An 18,318-nucleotide genomic window follows, 5' to 3' on the forward strand; every position below is an offset into this window, starting at 1 on the left:
TGTAAGGCGAGTGTTTGAGTACCTTTGGATCCGGACGTACAGGTGCAGAGCACGCCGTGCACTTCCACGTGCTTCACCATACATAACACATCAACATTTCTTTCTATTTACGAACACAACTGCACTTCGAAAACAATAACAACAAAAATAATAACAATAAAAACACTAACAACTCAAAACCGAAACAATAACAAGTAATAATAAACAACAGTTCACACACGACACGACGAATAGGACATAACGAACGACACCGGTGAAGAGCTTCCGTCTTCCGCGAGCGAATTGCTCGAACTATTAATCCAAGAGAGCCGCCGGCGGCGGCGCCTCTCCGCTCACTCGCGCCGCCCCTCGCCCGCGCCACCCGCTCCCTCCGCGCCGCCGCCGCGCGCGCGCCGCCGATTTGGTGACGAGCGACGAGTTAGGATCCCAGCGAGAGATTAGATTCAATAAAATATTGATGTGGCATTACTATTTTTACTTGTCACAGTTGTTACTGGTTGCATTGTAGTTTTATTCAAATACCAAATAACATTAAAACATTATTGATGTAAGTTTAAAATACTTTGATATTTATAACATAAAATCAGCTTAAAGTAAATAAAATAAACACGAAACGTTTATTTAATTAAACCATAAAAAATGTAGGTACATAACAATGATAACAATCAATATCCATTAATATTCTTATCAGAGAAACTAACTTATCATAATTCATAATTCCCGGAGAATTACTTAGCATCCATTTTGTCGCATCCCATCTTTGTAACATCCACGCGCGGTCGCGGCGTCACGTGTCACTACGGCCATCTTCTTTTCGAGTCGCACCGCGCTTGTATGAAGTATGAATGAGCGTGTAAATATCGAATAGAAATTTGCAAGAACAAATGGAACAAAGCGACAATACATGTTAAATTGTTTATTGGAGATTTTTATAGCGCTAAAGAATATCAATAGGATTTTTTGTCGTTCTGTATGTATTTGTACGTGTAATAATAAGATATCACACATTTTAAATCTTATGAATTTACCTTTTATCGGAGAGCGGGATAATTATGTAATTTTCATTTTTAACATAGAACAAATACTAAGTAACGCTGCATACTAGTGAGTGTGAGGCTGACAGCTGTGTGCGTAATCGTGTCCGTGTGGCGCGCGTAGGTACGCGGCGTGACGTCGACCGTGTCGTTGGCCGCGCACAGCTGATAGCGAATTTATACGTTGTTTTAATCCATTGCTGTTTTTTGTGAAAAACAGTAATACGACGGATTTTTTTTCATATTCATGTTGCATTGTGTAGTATTAACGAAATAATACCAAAAAAAAATAAAAAAAACGCATAAAAAATCGGAAAAATCAAGAAAAAACCGATGAAAATTTTCAACGCCATAAGCACCAGAATCGTGTCTAAAGTCATTTTTTTTCGTTTTCGGTAGGCTGTCATTTACACCCTGTATATTGACAGGAAACTGGAACTCGCACTTTCATATCACGTACACAAAGAAATAAAAGCGATAGACTATTTGTTATTTTAATAATCCCATCCGTAAAAATAAAATGTCTCCTCATTTGTCACTGATGATTCATTTTAATACAATATATTTAGTTTACACCACAATAAACCGACCATATTACTAATTTAGAGCGTTAGCATTTATAACCGTTGCACAGTAGCGCTAAAATAAGATAAAGGTGGTATAATCGCGCTACAAGAGCTTTTTCGAACGCTCGTGGCACTAACCACCTCTGTCTTAGCGCCACGAGACTTCGAAAAAGCTGTTGTAGCGCGATTATACCACCTTTATCTTATTTTAGCGCTCCTGTATAACTACTATACTACGTACTATTATAATTACTATTTACGACCACTGTAGATCCAATATCGAGCTATAAGCTGGACAGTATGGGCCTATTTGACGCTACAAGAGATCTGTAGCCGCTTATAGAACCACTATACTTGTTACTGAAGGAGCCTAAAGCGTTATAAAAATCCTTTAACCGGCCATTGTGCAGCTTGTTATAGCGCTTGTGTGCTAGTTGGGTAGTCAATCTAATTATATTTATTACCATGCTGTTTATACATAACATTGCTTCAAAAGGGACCCCAAATGATAACATCGCAACCCAGCAATCTGCAGTCGCATCTAGCAATGTAGTACATTCTTTACCCGAAAAGATCGCATTTTAGTCAGTCTAATATTCCATTATTTTATTTTTCAGACAACTGGATGATTCTGTTATAAATTCGATACGCCGCAGAGCCAGTCTCAGCGCAGAAAGGAGGAGATCTAAGAAACATTGGGACAAAGGTACATCAATTAGATTTTTTTACGTTTGTTAATCAGTGTGCTTTCAATATCTTAAAATTAATCAGTCTTGCATGGTATGACTTCCCATACCTTTATTATTTTCCAACTATTTTAAATTGACTTGATGTTTTTGTTATGTATTTATTTCGTTTGGTTGATTTGTGTAAGAGAGACTTAATATGGGAATCAACTATTACTTCATGATGCGAGTTAATTCTTATACAACCACATAACTCTGCTAAATAACAAAATAATTACATTTTTAAACTAATATCAACGAAGCATAATCTATGGTCCCATAGTCCTCTAAACAATATGTTTTATGTTTTTGCCTTGAGTTTATTTTGTGTTGTTTTTAACGGGTAGTATTTAAACGAGTGACTGTAAATTAAAGTTTTAAGTGTTAAAAATAATTAATTTACGGTATAGTATTACTAAGTGAGCGACCAACTGCGAGCGACGAGATATTAGCAGAACAGCAACTTACAAACATTAATTTGAGTTACTTAAAATTCAAAATGAGAAGCTTCATAATATTTGAGCGACCTAATATTTTTTTGAGTGTCAACGTTACGTCCTAATTTTTTTTCAATATTTGGCAATTGTTTTTTTTTATACTAAGCGGTATTTCATCTTAAATGAAGTGTTTCGAATACAAAAACCACTTTGAAAAATACTATAATGAGCAGAGTATGATAAGCTATATATAAATTCGACTCTTTTGATATTACATCAGGTCGCCGGAGCCCCGCTTCGCGGGGCTCCTCCTTCTGGGTGGTTTAAAAAAAAATAACCATGACCTAACCTAACCTACCCATGTCGGTTTGCCAAAAACTCCTTTTAATTGGAGAAATCGAATCTATCTTAATATTGAAGTTGCCCTCTCTGTATTTCTAGTCGCTCACTTAGTAATGTAGTCGCAAGAACAGAATTTTAATTTCTGAAATGGATTAATCGCAACCCATTTTTTGTAATCTCTTTCTGGAATTTATTATTAATCAATATTTGTAGTTACTTTGGTTAATTTTTCGCTTACTCAAATTCATACTGCTCAAGTTATTAAAACAGTATGTCATCATTAGTCGTTAAGTTTTTTTTTATTCGATCGTTTTATAATTCCCCGTTTTTAACTTACGCAGCAAAACCAGTCATCACTCATGCAGAACCAGAAATTATCTGATCTGTAGGTAGGTGTCAAAATAAGTGGACACAAAAAATCACTCCCCCTAATTTAATTTTTATTTAATGAATTTAATAGTTTATTTTTAATTTTATTTGCATAATATTATAATAGTAATACATACAATTATTGGTGCATAGTATATGTAGTGATATTGTATCATTATACACCACCTGCCAGCTGAACACAAAACTTGAAAGTTGCAAGTCACTGTCACAAGCTACACAAAATGTCTCAGCTAAGTGAGATCCAGCAGACCCAGTCGAAGCTTGAGGAGACATTCAATAAACGGATGGCTGATCTAGAGGCTCAGCTGCAAACAGGCGCTGCGAAGGACACGGTGGCAAAGGTGGCTGAGGAGTTCCGGACATTCCGTGAGCTAATTTTTGGTGTACTCAGCTTGCTCCGGCAACAGGTTGCGGAATGTGCACAGTGTATGGACTCCATGGAGACAAGGCATCGCAGGAAGGACCTCCTCTTCCTCGGGGTTCCGGAGACAGATAACATGGATGCCCAAAGTATGGCCTCCAGCATTCTCCGGGACAAGTTGGGCTTGACCACAATCACAGCGGCTTCCATCAGGGTCTGTCACAGGCTAGGCGCCCCTGGAGGTAAGCACCACCGACCAATTCTCGTGCGTTTCTCGGATGCAGAGGTCCGGTCATCTGTCTGGCGAGCTAAGGCGAAACTGCGGGGGACGTCTATATCGGTGAGGGAATTTCTGACGAGGACCCGCCAAATGATATTTGCTAAGTCTCGGCAGCATTTCGGTATGAAGGACTGCTGGACCCAAGACGGCACCATCATCGTCAAAACGTCTGATCGAAGCCGTCATAAGATTGTCACCATGGACGAGCTGAACACTCTTACTACCCAGCATCCAAAGGTGGGCACTGCAATCTCTTCCCGACCGAAGCACGGAGCGGTGAACTCGGCATCATCTGCGGCGAGTTCTAAACCGCGTAAGACCTAAGTGTAGGTCCTTGATCACGTATTATTGTGACGCCGTTAGGATATTTCGTAACTGCATTATTCATTCACGGTTTGGTTATTCGCGACAACATGTCTGTGTTCTTTGCTTTATTTGCCGATCACCCTCTTATGTTATTTTTTTTTATGCTTAAATGTAATTTGCACACTCACTGGATCGCAGTGTTGTCAAATGACAAACTGACAAGTGACAGATGACAAGTGACTTTGACAGTTACGTTCGGTAACGATCGGTGTTGCATTACGTATGTTTACACTTACAGTTTATATTTTATTTAATTTTCTGTACACTTCCCATTTTATGTTTTTTTTCTTTTATTGTGTGTGTTAGCTGGCGGGTGGTGCAGAGATGTTATTTGCACCGTTTAATACTCTTCTTATAGTTTATTTTTTGTGATATCCATTTATTATTATATATATATATATATATATATATATATATATATATTTTATTTTTCTTATATTATGTATAGCGACGATGATGCCTCTTTCGCATCAGCTGATGATTTTACCTCTTCACCAAACGGGAGCTTTTGTTCGGCAGGGGGCACACTCGGTGATGTTGTAAGGCAAACTTTTGAAAGCTCCAATAAAAATCTTTTAAATGTCTGTCACCTAAATGCCCAAAGTGTTCCGAGCCACTACGCTGACCTACAAGAAGCATTCGTTGATGCTGACGTTCATGCCATCCTGATTTCAGAGACTTGGCTCAAACCTCACTTATCTTCTTCTTCCTACTCTCTCTCTGGTTTCTCTCTAATCCGCAACGACCGCATAGATAGGAGAGGTGGTGGCGTCGCTATCTATCTTAGAAGTGACTTACCCTACCACATTCTTACTTCTTCTTCTCCCAATTACTCTGCATCCGCCGAATTCCTTTTTCTCGAGGTTTGTGTCAAAGGAGCCAAAGTCCTTCTCGGCGTTGTATATTGTCCCCCTTCCATCGACTATTTCTCCAGCATCGAGTCGGTGCTGGAATCTTCAGGGTCTAGTTACTCACATCAAATCATCATGGGCGATTTCAATACTGATCTCCTTTCTCCTCGCTCACCACGCTCCTGTAAACTCCTTGAGATCGTCGAGTCCTCCAGCCTCCACGTTCTACCCCTACATGCCACTCACCACAACATTGATGGTGAAGATACCTGGCTGGACTTAATCCTCACGTCTGCTCCCTCCCTTGTCTCATCCTCAGGCCAATACCCAGCTCCTGGTTTCTCTCACCACGACCTAATCTTCATGTCCTACGCCCTAAAGCCCCCTAAATCCCGTCCAAAGGTTCTGTACAAGCGTTGTTTCGGGCGTATGAATGCGGACAAATTAGGTACGGACGCTGCTAACCTTAACTGGGAGCAGCTAACAACAGCTTCGAGCATTGACGACAAAATTGATATATTCAATAAAGCTGTTGTTAGGCTGTTTGATGTCCACGCACCGGTTAGGAAGGTTAGGCTTAAACGTCCTCCTGCGCCCTGGATGTCAGAAGGCGTTCGAATGGCTATGAGGCGAAGAAATAGGGCCTTTGCCAAGTTTCGTAGAGATCGGTGTGACGAAAATTGGCACCAGTTTAGGGTTGCGAGGAATCGATGCAATCAGATGGTACGTTATTCTAAACGCCGACATTTTCTAAATAACCTTTCCTCTTCTTCCCCGGCCGATATCTGGAGGTTTCTCGGGACCCTCGGTATTGGCAAACATCAGAGCAATAACGTACAGTGCACGGTTGAATTGGACGATATTAATCGTCACTTTACGTCCACCACAGTGATGGATCACCAAACCAAGACCGATACTGTCCAATCCATACTGGGATTACCCCGACCTAATATTGAATCCTTCTCCTTTTCGCCAGTAACTCCGGAAGATGTTAAGAAGATAATCCATTCTATTAAATCGAATGCAGTAGGCGCCGATGACGTCAGTCGACGCATGATCGTCTCTGTGTTGGATCACCTGCTCCCCGCCATATCTCACATCATAAATTTCTCCCTTACCTCTGGTTCCTTTCCTTCCTTGTGGCGCAAAGCCTACATTATCCCATTGCCTAAAATCCCAAATCCGTCGCTTCCAGCTCACTTCCGTCCCATTTCCATTCTACCTTTTCTCTCCAAAGTGCTGGAGGCCTGTGTACACCAACAGTTAACACAGTTTGTGTTAAATAACAATTTACTTAGCCCGCTCCAATCCGGATTCAGACCAGGCCACAGCACTACGTCGGCACTCCTTAAGGTGACTGGCGATATTAGGGCGGGGATGGAGGATACTAAAGTCACTGTTATGGCTTTGGTAGACTTCTCGAATGCCTTCAATACCGTCAGTCATGATATCCTTCTCTCTATCCTTTCCCATCTTAACATATCTTCCGGTGCGCTGAATTGGTTTTCCTCATATCTTCAAGGGCGCCAGCAATCGGTTCACCTCGGTGAATCTTCATCGAGCTGGCGTGGACTGGATTCTGGCGTCCCACAAGGCGGCATTCTTTCTCCCTTATTATTTTCAATATTCATCAATCTAGTAACCCAAAATCTTCGAGGATCGTATCATCTGTATGCTGATGACTTGCAACTTTATTCGCAAGGGTCCGTGGACTCTATATCGACAGCAGTAGACGTCGTGAATAGCGACCTCGAACACATTAGGTGCTGGTCTGAGAAGTTTGGCTTGGCTGTTAACCCTGCCAAATGTCAGGCTATAGTGGTAGGCAGTCACCGCAATATTAGCAAATTAGGTAATATTCATGTACCACCTATAGTCTTTAACGGCCGGACTATTGAAACGACGTCTTCAGTAAGAGATTTAGGTCTTCATGTTGATTCAACGTTGAGCTGGAAAGTCCAAACAGCCAATGTTTGTCGTAGAGTGACTAGCACACTGCGAGCTCTATACCGCCTCAAGAACTTTCTGCCATCCAGGACCAAAGCCATGCTTGTGCAGACCTTAATATTCCCTCTGATCGACTATGGTGATGTGTGTTACTTTGACCTGAATGCAGATCTCCTCAACAAACTTGACCGTCTTCTTAACAACTGCATTCGATTTATCTTCAATTTACGCAAGTATGATCATGTATCTACTTATCGCTCTCAACTTAGGTGGCTACCAATCCGTGAGCGCCGTAATTTACGTGCACTCACGACTCTCTTCTCTTTTCTTACTTCCCCTACTCCCCCAGCCTACCTAACTCCCTACTTTCAATACTTGTGTGATAACCACAATCGTAATCTCCGCTCCTCAAGCAATCTTATTCTTCTCTGTCCCTCTCACACTTCTGGGTTTGTCAATTCCTCGTTCCCTGTTCAATCAGTCCTGTTATGGAATGCGCTCCCTCTTGAAATCAGGATGTCCACTAACCGTCTTACGTTCAAGAGCAAAGTAAAAGATCTATTGTTGAACAAAGTTGCTGAATCGTCACAATTATCATAGTTTATATGTATTCATATATTTATCTATTATTGTATATATATATATATTGATTGTATGTTATTTTCATTTATGTAATTAATATGTATGTATATATATTATTTTTTATATGTAAGTTTATACTTAATATAATTATTAATTTACACTCATATTGTCTACACCAATTATTATTTATTTACACACCTTTTCTCATCTCACTCTCATTCCTCTTTTAAACACCTTCACAACAATCTCTGCATCACCCTAAGGTAGACTGGCAGAAAATGCTCCTGGCATTAAGTCCGCCTTTATACAGCTCTGTATATAAAGTTTAAAATAAATAAATAAAATAACCAATAACCATCGCCAACAATTTTTGCCATCTATTACTGACAACAAAGAGAATAAAGAACTGAGTACAGCTTTAAGAAGAAGAAGATACAGATTTGCGAGACAAGCTCACCACATAATACAGCAACATTTACAATGGACTCTTTGGAAGCAGTAATGGCACCTACACGGGGACTAATGGTATCTTTACAAGCAGTAACGGGAGTTTCACAGGGACAAATGGAATCTTGCCTGGTACCAACGGAAACTACACAGGAACAATTATAATGACCTGCAGGAGGCATTCGCTGATGCTGACGTTCATGCCGTCCTGATTTCAGAGACGTGGCTCAAACCTCATCTACCCTCAACTTCTTACCCCCTCTCTGGATTCATTCTTATCCGTAATGATCGGATAGACAGGAGAGGGGGTGGCGTCGCTATCTACCTCAGAAGTGACCTCTCTTACCATATTGTAGCTTCCTCCTGTCCTAACTACTCCGCTTCCGCCGAATTTCTCTTCCTAGAGGTTTGGGTCAAAGGAGCCAAAATTCTTCTCGGCGTAGTTTACTGTCCCCCATCCATTGATTACTTCTCCAGTATTGAACTGGTACTGGAATATTTAGGGTCTGCTTACTCACATCACATCATCATGGGCGATCTCAACACCAACTTTCTCCCAGCTCACTCCGTTCCTGTAAACTCCTAGACATCATTGAGTCCGCCAGTCTACATGTCCTACCACTAAATGCCACTCATCACAACACCGAAGGCGATGATACTTGGTTGGACCTAATGATCACGTCTGCTCCCACCCTTGTCTCATTTTTAGGTCAATACCCTGCTCCTGGTTTCTCTCATCACGACCTAATATATCTGTCCTACACCCTTAAACCTCCCAAATCCCCTCCCAAGGTTCTGTACAGGCGCTGTTTTGGGCGTATGGATGTAGTTAAATTGTGTAAGGACGCTGCTACCGTCGAGTGGGAGCAGCTAACGTCAGCCCCTACGATTGACGATAAAATCCAAATTTTTAACACCGCTGTCACTAGGCTGTATGACGTCCACGCGCCAATCAGAAGAGTGAGACGGAAACGACCGCCCGCTCCCTGGATGACTGAGGGAGTTCGCATTGCCATGAGACGTAGGGATAGGTCATTTGCAAAGTTCCGTAGGGACCGCTGTGACGACAACTGGGTTCAGTTCAAAGTTGCAACGAATCGATGCAATCAGATGGTACGCAAAGCTAAACGCCGACACATTCTAAGTAATCTTTCTTCCTCTTCCCCGGCCGATATCTGGAGGTTCCTAGGGACCCTGGGTATAGTAACGTTCCACAGTGCACGGTTGGTTTGGATGACATTAACATTCATTTCACTTCTAGCGTACCTTTAGATCACCAAACCACGTGCAACACTGTCAGTTCCGTTAATAACACTGCACAACAGCATTTCTGATGATTGGGTTATGTTACATGATATTAGTCCAATTTTTTATGACAATTTCAAATCTTCAACTGAAATTTTCGTATCAGCTCTAGTTAAAAAAATATTACATGTGGGTCTTTGTTAATAAAACGCTATATATTTAAAGTTAATCCTATTTTATTTAGATCTTAAGTTGAAAAAAATTTTCTTTTACTTGATTTTCTTTTTGAAGCTGAAGGCATGGAGCTATTCTGAATGCTCCAACAATAGTCAGCCATCATGTGTGAGTTCCAGTAGCCTTGATAGCGTTCCTCCATCGTACGAAGATCTTGATGAAATCTCTCGCCCTGTTCTTCACTTCGATCTCCAAGATTGGCGGGAAAATAGTCCAGGTGGTTGTGAAGAAAGTGTAACTTAATGCTCATGTTACATCCAACTTCTTGAAAGTGACTCATTAGTTGTTCGACGTGTTGAGGATAGTCAGAACTTTTTTTATTCCCCAAAAAATGTTTAACAAGCCAAACAAACTCATCCCATGCCTTTTTCTCAATCTCTGTCATATTGTCTCTAAAATTTGAGACCTTTATTAACGATCTTATCTGTGGCCCGTCAAAAATGCCTGCTTTTATCTTTTCGGCACTCAGTTTTGGCACAATTTAAACAAAAATGATTCGGATTATTCACACAACTTCGTTTTGACGATGCCATATCAAATTACACTGAGAAAACTTAAAAAAAAAAAATTATCAGCAAATTAACACTATAAAACAGCAAATTTTAAGTGAAAGCTATAACACGTAAACAAGAGCTGTTACAAAAAAATGAGGGTATTTTTAGAATCAGTGACATCAAATCAGTAAACATCACGTGATAAAAGTCATTCATCAGACAAAAGTTGTAATTTTGTTGTGCAGTGTAATTTACCCCGACCCAACTATGATCCCTTCTGTTTTGCTCCAGTAACACCGGAAGATTTAAAGATTAAAAAGGTAATCCTGTCTATTAAGTCCAATGCAGTAGGCGCTGACGATGTCAGTCGGCACATGATCGTCACGGCATTGGATCACCTGCTCCCCGCCATTTCCCACATCATAAATTTCTCTCTTACCTCTGGTACTTTTCCTTCTCTGTGGCGCAAAGCCTACATTATCCCGTTACCTAAAATCCCAAATCCATCGAGTCCAGCTCACTTCCGACCCATATCGATTCTCCCTTTCCTCTCCAAAGTGCTTGAGGCCTGTGTGCACAAGCAATTAACACAGTTTGTGTTAAACAAGAACCTGCTTAACCCACTTCAATCTGGGTTCAGACCAGGTCACAGCACTACATCCGCACTCCTTAAAGTGACTGGCGATATAAGGGCGGGCATGGAGGACACTAAAGTCACCGTGGTGGCTTTGGTTGATTTCTCGAACGCCTTCAATACCGTCAGTCATGATATCCTTCTTTCCATCCTTTGTCACCTGAATATATCTTCTGGTGCACTGAATTGGTTTTCCTCATATCTTAAAGGACGCCAACAGTCGGTTCACATCGGTGACTTATCATCGAGCTGGCGTGAACTCGATTCTGGCGTCCCACAAGGCGGCATCCTCTCTCCGTTATTGTTTCCTATTTTCATCAATCTCCTAACCGAAAATCTTCAGGGTGCGTATCATCTGTACGCTGATGACTTGCAACTCTACGCGTAAGGGACAGTGGAAGGTATAGCATCAGTTGTCGGCATGATCAACAGTGACCTTGAGCAGATTAAGTGTTGGTCTAGGAAGTTCGGTTTGGCTGTTAACCCTGACAAATGTCAGGCTATAGTCGTAGGCAGTCATCGCAGCATCAGTAGGCTAGGTCACGTATCAGTACCACCGGTAGTATTTGATGACTCAATAATAGAACTGACCCTTACTGTGAAAGATCTTGGCCTTTACTTGGACTCAACTCTGAGCTGGACTGCTCAAGTATCTAACGTTTGCAAGAGGGTCACTGGTATACTGCGGGCTCTGTATCGTCTCAAAAACTTTCTTCCATCCACGACTAAAGCAATGCTTGTGCAGACCTTAATCTTTCCACTGATTGACTATGGTGATGTATGTTACTTCGACCTGAATGCAGATCTCTTCAATAAACTTGACCGCCTTCTCAACAACTGCATTCGATTCATCTTCAACCTCCGCAAGTAAGATCATATATCTACATATCGCTCCCAGCTTAGGTGGCTGCCCATTCGTGAGCGTCGTAATTTACGTGCACTCACGACTCTCTTCTCTTTCCTTACTTCTTCTACTCCCCCAGCCTACCTAACTCCTTACTTTCAATATCTGTGTGATAATCACAACCGTAACCTTCGTTCCTCTAATAATCTTCTTCTTCTCTGCCCACCACACACTTCTGGGTTTGTCAACTCTTCTTTTCCTGTCCAATCTGTCTTATTGTGGAACGCGCTCCCTCTTGAAATCAGGATGTCCACTAACCGTCTTACGTTTAAGAGCAAAGTTCGGGATCTCTTGTTAAAACAAGTTGCAGAATCTTCACACTTATCATAGTTTTTATTTATGAATTATGATTTATAAGTATTATATTTAGTTTATAGTATGTTTTTAATATCGTCTATTTAGATAATATATTGATTTATTCGTATTTAATATTTTATCATTATTAATAATTATGTATGTATATACTTATCCATATTTATGTACACTCACATGACCCATTGTTATTTATTTGTAAACCTCTTTCTCAAATAAATTTTCCTCTTTTATTATTTAAGCACCTACTTCATTTAATCTCTGCATCACCCCAAGGTAGACTGGCAGAAAATGCCTTTGGCATTAAGTCCGCCTTTATACAATTTTTGTATAAGAAGTTTAAATAAATAAATAAATAAACAAACGAAAGTTTCACAAGCAGTCATCGAACTTTCTCTACCCCGAACGAAAGCTTCTCAAGCATGAATGGTAGCTTTACGAGTCAAAGCGACAGCTTTTCCAGCCTGAATGGTAGTTTTAAAACTGAACAACGAAGAATTTTAATTTAGCAGAAGTTTTAAAGAATGGTTTGTGCTTTCACTAACCCACTAATTTATTTTGTCACCCGCTTTGTTTCGCTTCTGTATTGCTCGATGTGATAATTTTATTTTATATTATTGCTACTCATGATTAAACCTTATTATGACTTTATTCAGGTAACCAAAGATACACTAGTGGACTTAAACAACGGATCCAAAACGGAACTTTGGGTCACAGTGTGAGCGCTGCGGATGCGATTGCTGCAATGCGACAAAAGCAGCTAGACGCTCCAGAGGTGAAGGATGATCGAAGCATATTGTTGAATAGAGAACACAGTATCAAGGATTTAGCACAGAGACTGATCAGCCCAGTGAGTCCTACCAGCGAAGACAAACCCATGAGGGTTGCGGATATGGCTAGCATTGTCTCAAAGGCGAAAGAAGAATTAGGCAAATCTCAATCTAAGGGTAATTTTGAACTCTTACAAAATGTATTAAATATCTATTTAAGTGTTTATGACATGCTATGATTATGAGTACCCATCAGTTTGACGGGTTTTGACCGCATTTTAATATTTATTACAGAAATCATCAAAAGCCCTTCTATCGAAAAATCTCTCAAGGTGCACTAAATCAAAGTCTCGGAAATTGATTTGCATTGGGAAGAGCTACGAAAAGGGTGTCTCCATAGGGAGTTTCAGTTATGCGATTTAGATTTTTCGGACTTGAAAGAAGACTCCGATGATGACATGGTGTCACCAGCGGTAAACGCTGGGCCTCCGCCTCCTCCTCCAACTATGTTCCCCCCAATGGGCATACCTCCCCCTCTTCCAGGCTGTTTCCCTCCCCCACCTAAAAATAATGTTCCTATACCTTCAAAAACTTTGTCTTCAGAGCTATCAATTAAGAAGAATAAAAATACTGTTAAGTTGTTTTGGAGGGAAATTCAGGAGAACCCGACGCCTATGCCAATTCGTCCCAAAATCGACGGCTTTATTTATTTTGGGATGATCTCCCAACAGTCAACGTGGACACCCACATGCTAGAACACTTGTTCGAGTCCAGGACTAACGACTTAATCATTAAGGTTGGCAATCAAAGTACTATAACTCTCATAAGATTTATTGATTAATTTCACCTTTAGAAAAGATTATTAATTTTGTTTTCTTTTATTTTTTTCATGTGCTTCGTTCTTCAGGAAGTAAGTATCCTACTTATGGTTTTAATGATTTGAATCCCATTTTCCAATAATTTTTGTATTATTTGAAATTATACCTCGTTTTTATATTTTACAAGATCCACTGGATCTGCGGTTAGTCTCGGGGTACCACAGGGCTCCATCCTTGGTCCGTTCCTTTTTCTGGTATATATTAATGACTTGCCACATCAGGTACAGGATCTGTGTGATATCGTACTATTTGCTGATGATACGTCGCTTATATTTAAAGTAGATCGTAAGAAATCAGTTTTTGACGATGTAAATGGTGCTCTTACACAGGTTCTCAATTGGTCTACAGCCAACAATTTGTTGTTGAATTCAAAGAAAACCAAATGCGTTAAATTTACCATGCCCAACGCCAGGAATCTGGGTACGAATGTAGTTCTAAATGGTGAGGTATTAGACATGGTCAATTCCGCAACCTTCCTAGGTGTAGATTTAGATAACAAGCTTCAATGGGGCACCCAAATAACAAAGCTCGCGGGCAGGCTTAGCTCCGTAGCCTACGCGATAAGAAAAGTAACACAGTTTGCTGGTGTGGATGCGGCAAGACTGGTTTACTTTGGTTATTTTCACAGCGTTTTGTCTTACGGTCTTCTACTTTGGGGCAGGGCGGCTGATATAGACACAATTTTTGTAATTCAAAAAAGAGCAATTCGCGCTATTTACGGCTTAGGAGCACGGGTCTCTCTGCGGGAGGTATTTGGGAAAATAGATATACTGACGGTGGCATCACAGTATATTTTAGCGAATTTGATGTTTATCAAACAAAACATCAGTTCGTTTGCTAAGAATAGTGACATTCATAACATTAATACCAGAAATAAGCACAAATTAGTAGGTCCCTGCAATAGATTGCAAAAAGTACACAACTCATTTGCAGGTCTTGGTGTTCGGTTGTATAACAAACTTCCCAGTAGTGTTATGGATCTTCCCCAACAAAAATTCAAAGTAGTTGTTAAAGACTATCTCATTAAAAGGGGTTATTATAAAGTTGACGATTATTTAATGGATAAACAACCCTGGGATTAGTTGCGCGTTCTACACAAATAAAGATTAAAATATCTATTTATGTATATATACATCTTTGCATTGTATAAATATAAATCTGTAATTTAACTCTGTAACAGAGAGGTATCACACGAGTCTCAGTGGTATTCATTATCTTTTTTTTTATTACAGTTACACAGTAGCGGTAAAATAAGATGAAGGTGGTATAATCGCGCTACAAGAGCTTTTTCGAAGTCTCGTTCACCTTCATCTTATTTTAGCGCTCCTGTATAACTACTATACTACGTACTATTATAATTACTATTTACGACCACTGTAGATCCAATGTCGAGTTATAAGCTGGACAGTATGGGCCTATTTGCCGCTACAAGAGATTTGTAGCCGCTTATAGAACCACTATACTTCTTACTAAAGGAGCCAAAGGCGTTATAAAAATTCTTTAACCGGCCATTGTGCAGCTTGTTATAGCGCTTGTGTGCTAGTTGGGTAATCTCATCGAAATAATACGAAAACGCCTACTCTTTAAAAATTACGCTCCGCTAAAAACGCAACGTGAAGTAATAATAATGAAATAAGCCGGAGGCGTTGATCGGGAATCGCGTACAATAAAAACTATGGCGGCGATGTCGCTTACGACCTTTTGGATCGCGCTTTACACCGCGCTGCATAGTGGCGAGCAAGCCGGAGGAAGAGCGGGTTGCCTCGCGCTACAGCGCTTGCGCCGCGGCGAATACATGATCTCACGCATGTTTCTGTCGCGGCGCGAGCCGCGTGCAAGAGCGAGATGGCAAAATATAAGCTAAGCATCCTGCATAAGTATGAGTCGAACATTCTTCACCAGTTTGACATTAGGTTATGTTTTTGTTTACTGTTTACATCTTTCGCGCGCTCTATAATAAATTAGAATATTTATTTATTTTAAACTTTGTATACAGAGCTGTATAAAGGCGGACTTAATGTCAGAAGCATTTTCTGTCAGTCTACCTTAGGGTGATGCAGATATTGTTGTGAAGGTGTTAAAAAGAGGAAGGAGAGTGAGTTGAGAAAGGGTGTGTAAGTAAATAATAATAGGTGTAGACAATATGAGTGTAAATTAATAATTATATTAAATATATACTTATGTATAAAAAATAATACAAATACATACAAACATATTAATTACATAAATGAAAATAACATACAATAAATATAAATATACAATAATAGGAAAATATATGAATACATATAAACTAAGCTAATTGTGACGATTCTGCAACTTTGTTCAGCAATAGATCTTTTACTTTGCTCTTGAACGCAAGACGGTTAGTGGACATTCTGATTTCAAGAGGGAGCGCATTCCATAACAGGACTGATTGGACAGGGAACGAAGAATTGACAAACTCAGAAGTGTGGGAGGGACAGAGAAGAATAAGATTGCTTGAAGAGCGGAGATTACGATTGTGGTTATCACACAAGTATTGAAAGTAGGGAGTTAGGTAGGCTGGGGGAGTAGGGGAAGCAAGAAAAGAGAACAGAGTCGTGAGTGCACGTAAATTACGGCGCTCACGAATTGGTAGTCACCTAAGTTGAGAGCGATAAGTAGATACATGATCATACTTGCGTAGGTTGAAGATAAATCGAATGCAGTTGTTAAGAAGGCGGTCAAGTTTGTTGAGGAGATCTGCATTCAGGTCAAAGTAACACACATCACCATAGTCGATCAGAGGGAATATTAAGGTCTGCACAAGCATGGCTTTGGTCCTGGATGGCAGAAAGTTCTTGAGGCGATATAAAGCCCGCAGTGTGCTAGTCACTCTACGACAAACATTGGCTGTTTGGACTTTCCAGCATAATGACCTAAATCTCTGACTGAAGACGTTGTTTTAATAGTCCAGCCGTTAAAGACTATAGGTGGTACATGAACATTACCTAATCTGCTAATGTTGCGGCGACTGCCTACCACTATAGCCTGACATTTGGCAGGGTTAACGGCCAAGTCAAACTTCTCAGACCAGCACCTAATGTGTTCGACGTCGCTATTCACGACGTCTACCGCTGTCGATATAGAGTCCACGGACTCTTGCGTATAAAGTTGCAAGTCATCAGCATACAGATGATACGATCCTCAAAGATTTTGGGTTACTAGATTGATGAATATTGAAAATAATAAAGGAGAAAGAATGCCGCCTTGTGGGACGCCAGAATCCAGTCCACGCCAGCTCGATGAAGATTCACCGAAGTGAACTGATTGCTGGCGCCCTTGAAGACATTAGGAAAACAAATTCAGCGCACCGGAAGATATGTTAAGATGGGAAAGGATAGAGAGAAGGATATCATGACTGACGGTATTGAAGGCGTTCGAGAAGTCTACCAAAGCCATAACAGTGACTTTAGTATCCTCCATTCTAGCCCTAACATCGCCAGTCACCTTAAGGAGTGCCGTCGTAGTGCTGTGGCCTGGTCTGAACCCGGATTGGAGCGGGCTAAGTAAATTGTTATTTAACACAAACTGTGTTAACTGCTTGTGTACGCAGGCCTCCAGCACTTTGGAGAGAAAAGGTAGAATGGAAATGGGTCGGAAGTGAGCTGGAAGCGACGGATTTGGGATTTTAGGCAATGGGATAATGTAGGCTTTGCGCCACAAGGAAGGAAAAGAACCAGAGGTAAGGGAGAAATTTATGATGTGAGATATGGCGGGGAGCAGGTGATCCAACACAGAGACAATCATGCGTCGACTGATGTCATCGGCGCCTACTGCATTCGATTTAATAGAATGGATTATCTTCTTAACATCTTCCTGTGTCTGGTGTTACTGGCGAAAAGGAGAAGGATTCAATATTTGGTCGGGGTAAACCCAGTATGGATTGGACAGTATCGGTCTTGGTTTGGTGATCCATCACTGTGGTGGACGTAAAGTGACGATTTATATCGTCCAATCCAACCGTGCACTGTACGTTATTGCTCTGATGTTTGCCAATTCGAGGGTCCCGAGAAACCTCCAGATATCGGCCGGGGAAGAGGAGGAAAGGTTATTTAGAAAATGTCGGCGTTTAGCGTTACGTACCATCTGATTGCATCGGTTTCTTGCAACTTTAAACTGGTGCTAGTTTTCGTCACACCGATCTCTACGAAACTTGGCAAAGGCCCTATTTCTTCGCCTCATGGCCATTCGAACGCCTTCTGACATCCAGGGAGCAGGAGGACGTTTAAGCCTTTCCTAACCGGCGCGTGGACATCAAACAGCCCAACAACAGCTTTATTGAATATAGAAATGTTGTCGTCAATGCTTCAAGCTGTTGTTAACTGCTCCTAGTTGAGGTTTATATTATACTAGCTGACCCGCGCAACTTCGCTTGCGTCACATCAGAGAGAATGGGTCAAAATTTCCCCCGTTTTTGTTACATTTTTCACTTGTACTCTGCGCCTATTGGTAGTAGCGTGATGATATATAGCCTATAACCTTCCTCGATAAATGGACT

At 40.8% G+C, this 18,318-nt stretch overlaps 1 pseudogene; it reads left to right on the top strand.

Annotated features, from left to right (window-relative positions):
* Positions 1-18,318, top strand: part of LOC142985974 (FH1/FH2 domain-containing protein 3-like) — a 68,486-nt pseudogene that overhangs the window by 18,545 nt on the left and 31,623 nt on the right.

Source organism: Anticarsia gemmatalis, chromosome W, assembly GCF_050436995.1.
Source record: "Anticarsia gemmatalis isolate Benzon Research Colony breed Stoneville strain chromosome W, ilAntGemm2 primary, whole genome shotgun sequence".
In the NCBI taxonomy this organism is placed as follows: Eukaryota; Metazoa; Arthropoda; class Insecta; order Lepidoptera; family Erebidae; genus Anticarsia; species Anticarsia gemmatalis.